We start from the raw sequence: 15,242 nt of genomic DNA, 5'->3' as shown, positions 1-15,242 counted from the left end.
TTTGAGGACAATTCCACATATATCATACATTGTAGATGTACCAATATGGTTGTGTATTTTTGATAAGTGTAACGTCATATTAACAATCAACGGTCATTAAGGATGTACCGGATTTAGAGGTGGGGAAAAACCACAGACCTACATGTATGGTTGAACTTGGCGCATCTAACTAGCTACCCATAGGTACACTCATGTATGTCGGAATATCTTCAAACACTCCCCCACTCCCCAATTGCTAGGAACCTGCATCAACCGTGTAATTTCGCAAATTTCTACTACATAGGGCCCATACTTCTCTTATGTAGGTTAAATATCGGAATACAGGTCACAGTGACCTATTTTACAACCCGTCTCACCAAAATAAACATGTAAACCAGCATACAATTTCCGAACAAGAAAATGTGAGCGGTTAAGTTAATTCAGACAATATACATGTATGATGTAGACCTTCCTGGAAAGTCAAGTCTAAATGTCAAAGATATCGCCCAAAGTAAATGGAATGATATCATTGTAATGTTCAAGACTTGATATATCGATCATTACGTCAGAAAAACATGTGTTTAAGCGTTTTGTGTGGAACACTCTACACAAGAGTCAATTATCAGTATCGTATTTATGTATTTGAAGAAGAAAAAAAAATAAAGAGAAAACTACAAACTTGACGTAAACTTCAAACTTGACATAAAACACTTCAACTTGATGAAAGTGGCCAGTATGTGCATATGTACATATAGATGTCGACAAAAATACGATGAATCACTTCAAGAGAGGGGACATTTCACATTTGATATTGGGGAAAAACGTGACCGGTGATCTGAACTTTGCTGATTCCAAATTACCAGGGGCGTAAGAAGCGACACAACAAAAAATCTCGCGCCTCCGACGCTCGCAAATTCATCAAAATACATCGTAAAACTCATCTCAGCCATTCTAAATTGTAATTTCTTTCCCCAGGGAGACCTCTGAACCCCTCACACAACAAAAAATCTCGCGCCTCCGACGCTCGCAAATTCATCAAAATACATCGTAAAACTCATCTCAGCCATTCTAAATTGTAATTTCTTTCCCGAGGGAGACCTCTGAACCCCACACACAACAAAAAATCTCAAGGCGCATGCAAAATCATCAAAATACATCGTAAAACTCATCAGTCATTCTAAAACGTAATTTGTTCCCCGGGGTATACCCCCGGACCCCCACACATCCAAAATTGCGAGACTTCAGCGTTCGCATTTTCAATATTTTCCTGTTAGCGTAGCCACTGTCTATATGTAATGATATATGAAAAAAAGCTAGGTAAAGCATCTCCTGTGGGTGCGAGGCGCGCGGGATAGTATAAATTTCATATCTTCCAAGCCAGTAAGTGCACATTCATTGAATTTTTAGCATTGAAGATAACGTATATATATATATTTCTACTACTGGTGTCTGTAAGTTAGTTTAAACAGCATTTTATTCATATAATGATATATAATACAGTAAATAAACACATTTCGGGATCGGAAAACAAGCTAAAGCTTATATAAATTCCTTGACTCGTCATATTAAAAATCTAGATCATGACAATGATATCAAGTGTTTAAAAAGGCTTTTTTGGGAAAAAGTGTTTCCTTATGTAATATCCTGTATACAGTTCCCCACTGCAGTAGATGTACTTGTTCATTTGAACGTTAACAAGTACATTCAATGTGGTGGGATTTTCATGAAAATCGTGATGCTTTCATTTTCAATCTATTTACCTAGCTTACAGTATATGTCTACAAATATATTGTATTTGGCATCGTTCATATCAAAAGTGCACATGTTGTGTGTTCTTCTCTTATACAATGTGCATATATTATCTACTGTACATGGTATTTGTATTTCAACATATTTTATTAATAACAAATATTAAAGGGATCCGACAACAGGCAAGCCTATATAAGTCATCTCCCGTCCCGGAGGTTACATTGCATACATATTTACAAACATAAATAGACAATATTACAGGATTAATGTAAGTGAATATATACATATAAACAATCACATACATACCCCTCTCTCACACACATACACACATAGTGTAGCTTTACTCAGATTCATCGATTAAAGATGCTCCACCGCTGACAAATGGTATTTTTTCACTATCAAAAACAGGAGCAGACGATTTAGTATTTTTCTTCAGTTACAAAAGTTACTTACTTTCCACCATTACCACCATTGAAAAGTTTGAGCTTCTAATTTTACTTCAAGTTAAAAATATGAAAAATAATTAATTGCATCCCGAAAAAATTCCGTGTCACTATATTCTATATGGAAGGAAGTACTGATTGCGCATGCACCAAAGGCGAAATAAATTATTTTATATTATTTTTTGTGTTAATTAGACATATATATACATGATCAAACACCAATTATTGTTCAACTGATGAATATCATTTATGCTTTGTCGGCGGTGGAGCATCTTTAAAGATATAAGATTAAAATTACACCAAGAAGATTAACATATGATATTCATAAATAAGTATATTTATAGTAAGTATATGACTAATAACAAATTTACAGGAAAGCTAGGATTAATTGAATCTGTTAGTGGCAGAGATATAATTATTCACATTAGAAAGGATGAATTGATTCTCTTCAATAGATAATTGGATATCACCAGATGTTAATAGTTTAGAAGAGATATGATTGAAATGATTAGCAATGTTAGTAATAAAGTGTCTGGAGTCAGTAAAAAGAGGACAGAAGAAAAAATAGTGATCAGCATTTTCACAAGCAGCGCCACAGGAACAAGCAGGGTCATCAATAAGGTGGTCTTTAATTATATTTGTCAAAGTTTAGATTGCTCGCATTATTACGTAATTGACATAGTATTATATTAAGTTTTCTTGGATTACAGGAGGTGAAGTTAACAGCATTACTATTAGAGTGTGTTTGAGTTTTATTTAAATTCTTTTTAAAAGTACTAAGAGTAGGGGAAGAGGTAATAGAATGGTCAAGATTATTCCATAGGCGCATTGTATCCGGAAAGAAACTACGGTCATAGGTGCATGTTCTGGATGGAGGAATATCAAAGAATCTATTAGTGCGAAGTCGGTGATTAACATTATTATTAATATAGGGTTCAATAGTGTGATATAGATAGTCAGCTGTTAAGTGATTAATTATTTTGTACATTAAAATGAGTTTATGTCTATTACGTCTATCTTTTAATTTTTCAAACCCAGATTCATAATATAGTATTTGATGAGACGTTCCACTTCTGAGGCCAGTAATAATTTTTATTGCATCAATTTGGACAGATTCAAGAAGTTTTTCGTCTCCAATATTACAGTTATCCCACACAGAAGAGGCATATTCTAAGATGGGGCGGATGAAAGAGAGATATAAAGATTCCAACGATTTCCTGTCAATTTTGTGTTTAAGCATGCGCAAGATATTTAGTCTTTTACAAGAAGTATCATATATATATTTAATATGATCACCCCAGCTTCCATTTGAATTAAAAAATAACACCAAGATGTTTGTGGAAAACATGTTCATTAATTATTTGATTATTAAAGATAAGTGGTGGATGGTATATCTTTTTCCTTGAAACAGATAAAGCAACAGTTTTCTGTGGATTAAAATTAATTTTCCAAAGTTTAGCCCAATTATAAATGGATTCTAAGTCATCGTTGAGATCATTAGTTGGGGTAATAACATCTTCATCAACTATAACATAAAGTGATGTATCATCAGCAAAAAAAATTACGTTAGTATTAATTTCATGAGTGATGTCATTAATAAAAAGAAGAAAAAGGAAAGGACCAAGAACAGAGCCTTGGGGAACACCAGCAGAAATGGATTTAAAATTGGACATATAGCCTTCAAAGATAACTCGTTGTTTCCTGTCAGATAAATAGCTCTCAAACCATTTGTAAAGATTGCCAGAAATACCATATTTTTTAAGTTTATTAAGAAGTCCTTTGTGTCATATCCTATCAAAAGCCTTACTAATATCGCAAAAGACTAATCTAATATCTTTACCATTATCTAAGTTTTTGGAAATAACATCATAAATAGAAATAAGTTGATTGACAGTTGAATCCCTACGTTGAAATCCAAGCTGATTCTCACTTATGATATGATGTTTCGTTACAAAGTTAAATACATATTTAAAAACATTTTTTTCTAATAATTTACTTAGACAGGAAGTAATAGCAATAGGTCTGTAGCTACTGGGATCATCAACAGAACCTTTACCTTTATAAATAGCAGTAACATTTGAGGATTTCCAAGAGTGTGGTACCTTCCCAGTTAAAATAGTTTTCTGAAAGAGTAATTTCAGAGGTGTAAGTATAGAAGGTGCAAGATTTTTTATTATTGTAGGAGAAACATTATCAGGTCCAGCAGGCTTGTTAAGTTTTATTAGGTTAATTTGATCTAAGACATCTTGATCAGTAATGTTGATATCGGAAAAATTAAGGTGACTAAGGGGAGGTAAGTCAGGATCAGAATCATCAACTTCAGCTGTGGAATTTGAGATAGAACAGAAGAAGTTATTTAATGCCTCTGCTTTGTCCATAGGATGAATAACTATATTACTACCAATTTTAAAAGGTTGTGAAGAAGAAGACTTATTAGAGAAGTTACTAATAGACTTGGCAAAATTACCAGGCGGAATTGACTTGTCAGATAGGGTATTTCGTAATTTATTTAAATAGTTTTGTTTTGCCTGTCTTATCAGATCAATAACATCATTACGTGCAATCCTAAATCTGAGCCAGTCATTCTCCCTATTAGTAGATCTTGCTTTCTTATGTAATCTATTTTTAACCCTCAAATTTCTTCTTATTTCCTGGGTCATCCATGGTTGATCATTAGGACGAATTCTAATTACTTTGACAGGAATATGCAAGGCAGCTAAACTAAGGATTTTATCAATTACAAGATTATTAATATCATCAACATTATCATTAGGATTAATAAGAGCCTGCCAGTCAACTGACGAAAGAGAGCGAATAGTTGTTAGTTTGTGGTTCTTATCGCTTAGATCTCGGACAATAATGGAGCCATCCTTAGTAAAGGCTTTGTGGGCCACACGATCTCGTACCAGACCTCGAGCTTTAGCAAAAACTCTGGCTCGCTGAGCAGTGAGTGCCTCATTTATGAAGATGCGAGGAGTGTCAGTATTATGATGCGAAGATTTGAGCTGGAAACGCGCATCATAGACTTGAGCTCTAGTCCTGTAGGAGTTAAATCTAATAATAATGTCTCTGGGACGATTGGAGGAGCGTCGGAAGCTATCAACTCGATGGGATCGTGAGATGTCCTGATATGAGAGCGGGATGTTCAATTTATCCTTGAACAAATTTATAAGTAAGTCATCTGTATTCTCACCACTTTGTTCAGGAATGCCTGCAACTTTAAGACAAGTGCGCCTACTGTACTGTTCCAAGTCATCGACACGACGGGTTAAGTGTGATAGCTGTTCAAGGAGCGGTTTAGTTGCGTCCTTCACAGTGTTAGGAATATCCAGTTTAGCATGGATGCTTTTACAGAAAAGGGAGTTGTTGAGCAGTTTATCTACTGTATGAGTTTGTCCATGCTTTCACTATTATCAATGGATGTTATGGAGTCGTAAATCTCACTGACCTGCTCATCGTCCTGGCGTTGTCGTTTAGCTTGTTGATTGTCGTGGTTACCTCGACGACAATTAGATCTAGTGTTGGAGTTCTTTCCCATGATGACCGGAATTAACGGACATGGTATGTAAATGTGTAACACGTATTTAAAAAAACGCGCCCAACATTACATCATCGGTTACCTCCCTTGGCAGAAGTTTTCACGAAACGTTCAACGTGCGTTCAGGAAGCCATGTTGGAAAATTGAGCGCCACACTAATCACAAGGAAAATATTGGAGACATGTTGCCGATCGGTAAGCCAGTTGCTAAATTTGACGAGAACAATATGTGCGACCTTGATGACTTTGAATCTTCGTCTTCAAATATGGATTTTTTCGACGATGACAAACATGACTCGTTTGATTTATTTGATGGCGTGCTGGACACGCAAGACGCCGCAGACTTCCCAAAAAAGTCAAAAGTCATACGTGTTTTTCCTAATGGTGACATGCAATTAGAAAAGAATAATTTTGCTAGCATAAGTACAAACGAGGAAAAAGAACTTATAGAGTACTTGAATAATGCGAGTTGCCCAAGTCCCACTCCCAGCGTGCCGCACGCGAATGGAAACAGAAAACGGTCGTATACGGACAGTGTTGATTCCTGCTCGACGCGATCCAATGAAGGCGCTTGCATGACGAAGAGTGCTATCGCAGCTCGTGAAAACCGAAAAAAGAAGAAAAAATACACACAAGAATTAGAAACAACAGTAGAAAAACTACAGACAGAAAATACAAGTCTGAAAACTAAAAACAATGTCTTGCAGTCATCATTAGATCAGCTTGAGACAGAAGTGAAATACTTGAAAAGCGTGATTGCAAACCAAACAACCCTGGCGCATTTACTTGGCAATATTCAAAATACACCAGGGGTTAAATTTCAAAGTTCATTAACAGTAGATACATATGACAAAGAAAACATTAAGGATATCAATGACAATGCTGTATCCAAGTCCGTTAACCTCCCAGTTGAAACAAACAAGCAAAAAGTTGTAGACACAAAGACAACTACAATGTGTACAAGATATGGAAAACTGCGAAAAGATTCAAGTGCAATATCAAACCCAAAAGATGTAAAAAGGTCTTCAACAATAGAATGCAGTACATGTAATAAGGATCCGGAGAAGTTTGACCAGGCATGCACTCCTGCAGGTGTTTGTCTTCATGTATCTAATGGATCGGTGTCTTTGGAATTCTGTGCAAAGTGTTCTTCCAGTGCAGCCTTTACAAAGGCTATCACTTTCGACCATTCCTATGGAAAGGTTCAGGGAGAAGGGTGAAACATGTCAATTTGAAATGGTCGGTAGCTTGTGTGTATATATATATAGCTGCAAAAGATATAATTTAAGAAAATACTACTTTAGAAACTGAATGTTAAATATATTTCACCTTTGATACAGGAGACATAATGTAAAGAAATTCAACCCAAAAATGGAAAATTACGAACTTGTCATGAGATAATTTATTTTTAGGAAGAAAAAAAAAATATGTATTTTGTCATTCTACTTTTGCTAATTATATATAATTAGGATCATATCATGATTGTTAAATTTTTTAACGGGGTGACTTCATTTTTGATATTGTCTGCTTTTACAAATTTTATGCAAGTGTATTTACATTTCCAGCATTACCTGTGAATGGTTTGAGGAAAAGTAAAAAGCCGGCACATCATTAGCAACAGTTCAGAACTACTACAGTTTGCTTTGGTGGAGTATACAATACAAATGGTCGGTGTCATTTTCCACAAAGAAAATTACATGATGAATATGGTAGATCAAAGATGAAAAACTTAAACCACTATACTTGTGTTTAGTGCTTACATGCAGGAACACTATACATGTGTTTTACATGCAGGAAGTGCTTTAAGATTTTCTTTGACTATATGATCTGTTTTCATTTTGATGTATGGTCCAGAAATTCAAGGAACATTTTGAATTTCGATCATCCTTAAGCTTTGATATTGAAGAATTAGGCATCAGCTAGAATTGTAATACCAGGGCTGGGGAAAAGTACTCGTCCGCTCGTCTAGACGAGTGGATTTGACCATCGGACGAGTGAATGTTGACATCACGCTTGTCCGTCGGACGAGTGGAAAATTCTGACAATGACTATATAACCTACACCTTATTAATTATATCGTTTCTCGGTAAGTTTATATAGGGTCTGACATTCGTAACGGTTTCTTAAAAATACGACGAAGCAATGATAAGCTTTCGTTTTCTGCATCATTCTAGGAATTCCCGACTTTCGTTTTCAATGCGCATGCGCATGTACAGCATTGTAACATGAATAAATCCGAGGTCTATTGATATCGTAATCAAGAGTCTAGAGGTGTATCGAAAAACAAGATGTCACAGCGAAATTTGCTTCAGTTTTTAGCGACATTCGCCTCAAAAAAATCTTACCAGTAAGCTAATGGATTTAAAAATAATATATATACCTACTACATTGGAAAGTAAGTTAAAATATCGACCCTTTAAAAAGATATATCTTTTTTATAACACTTGCATACAAAATTGTTTGGGAATTAAATGTTTTGTCGGTCTTCTTGTAAAACTGTCTGTTAGTCATGTTATCCCGAATCGGCATCAATACAGTTCTAACAATCAAATGGATATATCTAAAACCGCTGTAGGCTAATATATACAGTCACATCTACTTATTTATCTGACAAATATTGCGGACAAGTAAAAATGTCATTCGGACGAGTAGATTGTGATGAAGCACTTGTCCGACGGACGAGTACATTTCAAAATTTTTCCGCAGCCCTGAATACATTAAAAGAATTAATTGTAAATGACTGTATTCATATTAACACGTTTGGAAGCAAGATGACATTACATGCATTATTAATAGATTATACATTATTCAAAATTCATGTGTTAAGGATATTCAAACTTTTCAAAAATGTTTCAGTCACTCATGACAATCTGTGAAATAGTCTTCACAGCAAATTCAGAATCTTCAAACTAGAAATTCTGTATAGACCATATGAATTGATGGATCAAGTCTTGTATTTATTTGAATGTCTGTCATTAGATAAGTACAAGAAAGGCATCAAATCTTCTCACAAATACATATAAAGACTAACTTAGTCTTTTCAACTTTTGTAATATATTCTCTACACAAATGTCACAGTATTGTTCATTTATGTAAGGAATAAATTGCTTTATTTGGTGATTATTCTGCTGTCAATTTTCAATCTTTTTCTATTCTATCTCCAGGGATCAATCAGCTCTGATTTATTACCGTTTATGGATAAATTTCCCCTCTGGCCTAAAATTCCCCCTGAAGATTTTAAAAATTCCCCATTTTAAGCTAAAAATTACCGTTTTTGTAACACAATTTCTTTCCCCTGTTTATTTTTCATTAATTTTTTTAGACTTTCGTTTCTGAATTTCTTTGTTGTATTTATCATGCAGCTACTGCATATTTTATGATAAACTCAAATTTTTCATTATTGGGCTCTAAATCTTGCTTTACTAAATCTAAATTAAAATTAGTTGTTTCACAGTACCTTTTTGTCAATATTGATATAATTTTGGACCAAAGTAAGAAGATTCAAATTCCCCTAAATTTCGCCAAACTTTTCCCGTATTTTGAAAAAGGGTAGTTTCCCCCCAAACCTAGATTGATCCCTGATCTCCTTTCTAAAACAAATCATCATCTGAAATGAATTAGTTTATTAATGCTTTAGTAATTAATAAAGCAATAGCATTTCTAATTCTATTTATTTTGACAATATGTGTTTGGAAGATGCTTTTCTAATTTTCAGTTAACTGCACACAGCTACTTTTCAATAAAACTGAAAATTGTTCCAGAATTACATAGAAGGAAAGAAATAATGTTCAAAAGTAAATAAAACACAAAAAAGTAATGTATATATTTGAAGAAAAAAACACATTTCAGGTGATGAGCAACAAAGTGATTTTGCAATTTTACTAAAATGCCATTTCAATTTTTATTTCAGTTGATGTCCAAATTCTCTGGTCAGAGAAGCGATTCCAAATACTTACTGTTAAAGATACTCAATGAAAATGGTAAGGTATTTATTTCAAGCATTTTTTTTTTCAATATGCAAAAATTTAGTCACCCCAAAAGGTTTCTAAGTGTAAGTCAGTGATTTTTCTCCACTTATTATGTCAAGTTTTTAATTGAAACAAGATTTAGTTGAACCTTTTTAACTTTATATATAGAGTAAATCTACATAATGAACTTGGTGTCCAGTCAAAACAATTGTAAGGACGTACAGATATCAAACAAGCTGCGACTGTGAAAGAATATCACATGGCTTGTAATATTAGTGGTCCACTACCTTTCTGAAATGGCCTTTAGTTCTTAAATTAGGAAATGTAAACCGATATTTATAATTTTATTGAGTCGCAAAAGTTATTAGCTTAATATTTAATACTGCACTTGGCATCACCTTCTATCAGTTTAATTTAAATAAATGATATGTTAATGTTCTTAATGGGGTAATCTTGTGTTTCCTGTTGCCGTTCTAATTACCATGTGTTAATTCAACTTAATTGAGTGATTATCACAGCACTAATCTGCAAAATTGATCTTCATTATTAACATATATATGCAAGGAATCATGCCTATGTTTGGTCATCAAATGATCAATATTAAATTTTGTTATCATTATTTTTATGGAACTTTAATTTTTCATCTCGGAAAGGTAGTGGGCCTTTGTATTGATATAATATTAAGAATTAACATTGAAACATGAGATTCTAAGGTATAACAAATATGTTTGATTTTTGTCTTGATTTTCTTTGTCACTTGTAAATATTTTCTTTTTTTTTCCTTTACCGTTAATGTCATAAAACTACATTTGCTGTAATATATATATATCATAATTTCTCATTATTATGTAAGTGCTTAAGTGGTTTAAGTGGTTTGATCATGTAAAAAAAAGTTCATCTGCTAAAGATTGTGTAGAATTGGTTAATTTGTAGCCATTTACTTCATGTTGTAAATATTGTGATGCTTTAAATTTGTATATATATATATATGGTTTAATGGATATTTCAAAATGTAACTTGTATAATGTCATTGGTAGACGACTAGCACAATTTGAACTCTTGATAGCAGTTTAGTTTGTACTTTTTCATGGTGCTGAACCAGCAGTGGAGTTAAAGAAAAAGCTGAACTTGTAATGTGATGCTGTGGTAGTAAGTATACAAAAAAAGGAAAGGAAGACAAATAACTTAAATATTTATCTGTGTTATAGCTGATCTGTTAGTGCTGTAGATTGTCTTCAATATTAAAAGCTATTTCATTTGTAAATGGAAAAATGATTTGGTAGTTTGCTGGAGAAAGGTTGTTGGAGAAAAGCAGATATTGCAGTGATAAAGGCTATCAGCACAATTCTTCTGAAATAACTGTATGATGCATTTATGCTGGACACACAATTTAGTGCAATTGACATTGATCGATTTGATGGCATATGTTTGATGCATCAAAGATGTTTTGAGACAAATTATGAATTCAGATATATTTATTCAGTGGAGTATGATATCGACAGTTCTTTAATGTCTTGTCCATAGGTTTTATTAAAATGAAACAATGTGTCCTTCTTCTTGTTATATTTTATTGTCAGTAACACTAATAAACACCGATACTTAGGTATACAAGGCGACACTTTCATCAATATTAGCTTATAAGACAATGGATAATGTTTATTTTTCCCAAGCATTACAAAATCTTTAGACAATTTACTTGAGATGTTTTTCTTTACTTTTGGAATGCTTTCTTTAGAGAATTTTAGGTTAGGGTTATTCCTAAGGTTAAAGATGCTCCACCGCCTACAGACCAAAAATGATATTCATCATTTGAACAATAATCGTGTATATAATAGTCTAATTAACACAAAAAATAATATAAAATAATTTATTTTGCCTTTGGTACATACACATTCAGTAGTTCATTTCATATAGGATATAGTGGTACAGATTTTTTTTTCGGGATGTAATTAATTATTTTTCATATTTTTAACTTTAAGTAAAATTAGAAGCTCAAACTTTTCAATGGTGGTAATGGTGTAAAGTAAGTAACTTTTGTAGCTGAAGAAAAATACTAAATCGCCTGCTCCTGTTTTAAATAGTGAAAAAATACCATTTGTCAGCAGTGGAGCATCTTTAAGGAATGTTGATGAAACTGTTGCTAGATTACCTCCCTTCTTTGTCCAGATTTTATGATTCAGCTCATGCATCTTGCATTTAATATTTTTAGGTCACCTGAGACGAAGTCTCAAGTGACCTATTCTAATCACCTTTTGTCCGTGCGTCGTATGTCCGTAAACAATTTACATTTTCGACTTCTTCTCCAAAACTGCTAAAGCATTTTCAGTGAAATTGAGCACAAACCTTCTAAGGCAGAAGGCCAATCAAAATTGTGAATTATATGGTCCTGGGGTCTCTAGTTTCCCTCTGGAGAGGGGGTTAAGTTTACTATAGTTTATATAGGGAAAACACATTTTTAGCCCACCATCATCAGATGGTGGGCTATTCAAATCGCCTTTCGTCCGTGGTCCGTCGTCCGTCCGTCCTTCCGTCCGTCCTTCCGTCCGTCCGTCCGTCCGTCCGTTAACAATTCTTGTTACCGCTATTTCTCAGAAAGTACAGAAGGGAGCTTTCTCAAATTTCACATGTAGGTTCCCCTAGGGCCCTAGTTGTGCATATTGCATTTTGGGACCAATCGGTCAACAAGATGGCCGACTGGCGGCCATCTTGGATTTTGATAGTTAAAGTTTGTTACCGCTATTTCTCAGAAAGTTTTGAAGGGATCTTTCTCAAATTTCACATGTAGGTTCCCCTAGGGCCCTAGTTGTGCATATTGCATTTTGGGACCAATCGGTCAACAAGATGGCCGACTGGCGGCCATCTTGGATTTTGATAGTTAAAGTTTGTTACCGCTATTTCTCAGAAAGTACTTAAGGGATCTGTCTCAAATTTCACATGTAGGTTCCCCTAGTTGTGCATATTGCATTTTGGGACCAATCGGTCAACAAGATGGCCGACTGGCGGCCATCTTGGATTTTGATAGTTAAAGTTTGTTACCGCTATTTCTCAGAAAGTTTTGAAGGGATCTTTCTCAAATTTCATATGTTGGTTCTCCTAGGGCCCTAGTTGTGCATATTGCATTTTGGGACCAATCGGTCAACAAGATGGTCGACTGGCGGCCATCTTGGATTTTGATAGTTAAAGTTTGTTACCGCTATTTCTCAGAAAGTTTTGAAGGGATCTTTCTCAAATTTCATATGTTGGTTCTCCTAGGGCCCTAGTTATGCATATTGCATTTTGGGACTGATCGGTTAACAAGATTGCCGACCGGCGACCATCTTAGATTTTGATAGTGAAAGTTTGTTACCGCTATTTCTCAGAAGTGACGAAGGGATCTGTCTCAAATTTCATATCTAGGTTCCCCTAGGTCCCTTGTGCATATTGCATTTTGGGACTGATCGGTCAACAAAATGGCCGATCAGCCGCCATCTTGGATTTTGATAGTTAAAGTTTGTTACCGCTATTTCCCAGAAAGTACTGAAGGGATCTTTCTCAAATTTCATATATAGGTTCCCCTAGGGCCCTAGTTGTGCATATTGCATTTTGGGACCAATCAGTCAACAAGATGGCCGACCGACTGACGGCCATCTTGGATTTTGATAGTTAAAGTTTGTTACCGCTATTTCTCAGAAAGTACTGAAGGGATCTCTCTCAAATTTCATATGCATGTTCCCCTTGAACCCTAGTTGTGCATATTGCATTTTGGGAGTGATCGGTCAACAAGATAGCCGACTGGCGGCCATCTTGGATTTTGATAGTTAAAGTTTGTTAACACTATTTCCCAGAAAGTACTGAAGGAATCTTTCTCAAATTTTATATGAAGGTTCCCCTACGACCCTAGTTATGCATATTGCATTTTGGGACAGATCGGTCAGCAAGATGATCGACAGGTAGCCATCTTGAATTTTGATAATTGAAGTTTGTTACTGCTACATATCTCAGAAAGTACTGAAAAGATCTTTCTCAAGGTTCATATATAGTATGTAGTAAAAGTTTGAAAAGCAGGGAAAAGATCCCTCTTTCTGTTGTCAGACATAGATCATTCTTTGGTGGGCGCCAAGATCCCTCTGGGATCTCTTGTTGAGCATTATTTGGTCATTTATAATAGGAAATTAGTCAAATGTCAGAATCCTATTAACAAATTTTCCATGACTGACCCCCAGGGGCCTTGGAGGGGAGGGGGGTCAAATAGGCTAAAACTTCCGAAATTCAGAATCATATACTCTTCATAGATGGAGGAGGGGGTCAAGTTTATACAGGAAAAATATTTATGAACATTATTTGCTTATTTTTCATAGGAAATCGGTCAAACTGGGTTAGAATGATTAGCCTGAAATAGTATTTTAACACCATATCCATATTGGTCCTGGCCTACCCCCAGGGGCCAGAGGGCGGGGGTAAAAATGGTAAAAAATTCAAAAATCTTGTTCTGAATTCACAGATTTGATGGAACCAGATACTCTTAATAGATTGGAAGGTCTTAAGGACTTTTACATAAATTGTGAATTTCATGGCCCTGGGATCTCAGATTTTCCCCCGGGCAGGGGGTCAAATTTCCTATAGTTTATATAGGAAAAACACATTTAGGAACATTATTTGTTTAGTTTTCATATGGAATTAGTCAATGTGGGTAAGAATTATTAGCCTGAGATAGCATTTTTAACGTCATATCAATATTGGTCCTGGTTGACCCCCAGGGGCCAGAGGGGCAGGCCAAAAGGGGTAAAAATGGATAACATTTCAAAAATCTTTCTTCTGAATTCACAGATTTGATGGAACTAAATACTCTTCATAGATTAAAAAAAGTTAACTTTATAAAATCACTGACTGACTTCAAGGGCCTGATGGGCCAATTTATAATGTTTTTAAATATGTCTTTGTTTCATTCTGTATCTGAACTCAGGTGACCGTGAAGGCCCATGGACCTCTTGTTTATAAACTTTTATAATTAATCTCCACTAGGATGCCTCCATAATACAACACAAGATCTAACAACTTCTTGTTCGGGGTCAACTCAGCATGACCCCTGGCCTAGAATCGGGACATCTCTGGACGTACAAGTAGCCGTTTATGCTTTCTACTGAATATTTTGATAGGCTACACACTGAGCCTGATTTGCTCACCATAGGGGTCATGCACCCGAAATGGAGAGTTGAAATGTTGGATCTTGTGGAGTAGAAATAAAAGTTTAATTATGATTAAATTGGCAGCCGTGCAAGATGTTTGTTTTGGATTTGCATATTACAAAGTTACCTGCCCTAATTAAAATCACCATGACGATCAATCTAATTAAGATAATAGTTAGACTTGCAATTCCACTACGATATGCTCTAATACAACCAATACAAAATCTAACAACTCAACGTTTAGGGTCGTCGAGGACATGACTGTGCCAGAGGTGTTGAACTCTGACTATTTTCTGATGTTTTTGGATACCTAACGGCACTTATGTGGCATTATGAATATTGTATCCTATTAAACCAAATTAAAGATAAATTATCTATGTTGATTGAGAGTATTCCAATGG

General features: G+C 34.9%; 1 pseudogene; it reads left to right on the top strand.

Annotated features, from left to right (window-relative positions):
* The first annotated feature begins 6,925 nt into the window (after positions 1–6,925).
* Positions 6,926–15,242, top strand: part of LOC138319646 (phospholipase B1, membrane-associated-like) — a 32,201-nt pseudogene continuing 23,884 nt past the window's right edge.

This window comes from Argopecten irradians, chromosome 3 (assembly GCF_041381155.1).
Source record: "Argopecten irradians isolate NY chromosome 3, Ai_NY, whole genome shotgun sequence".
NCBI lineage: Eukaryota > Metazoa > Mollusca > Bivalvia > Pectinida > Pectinidae > Argopecten > Argopecten irradians.
Note: the sequence above shows the minus strand (reverse complement) of the source record. Positions and strands in the feature narration are given on the sequence as shown.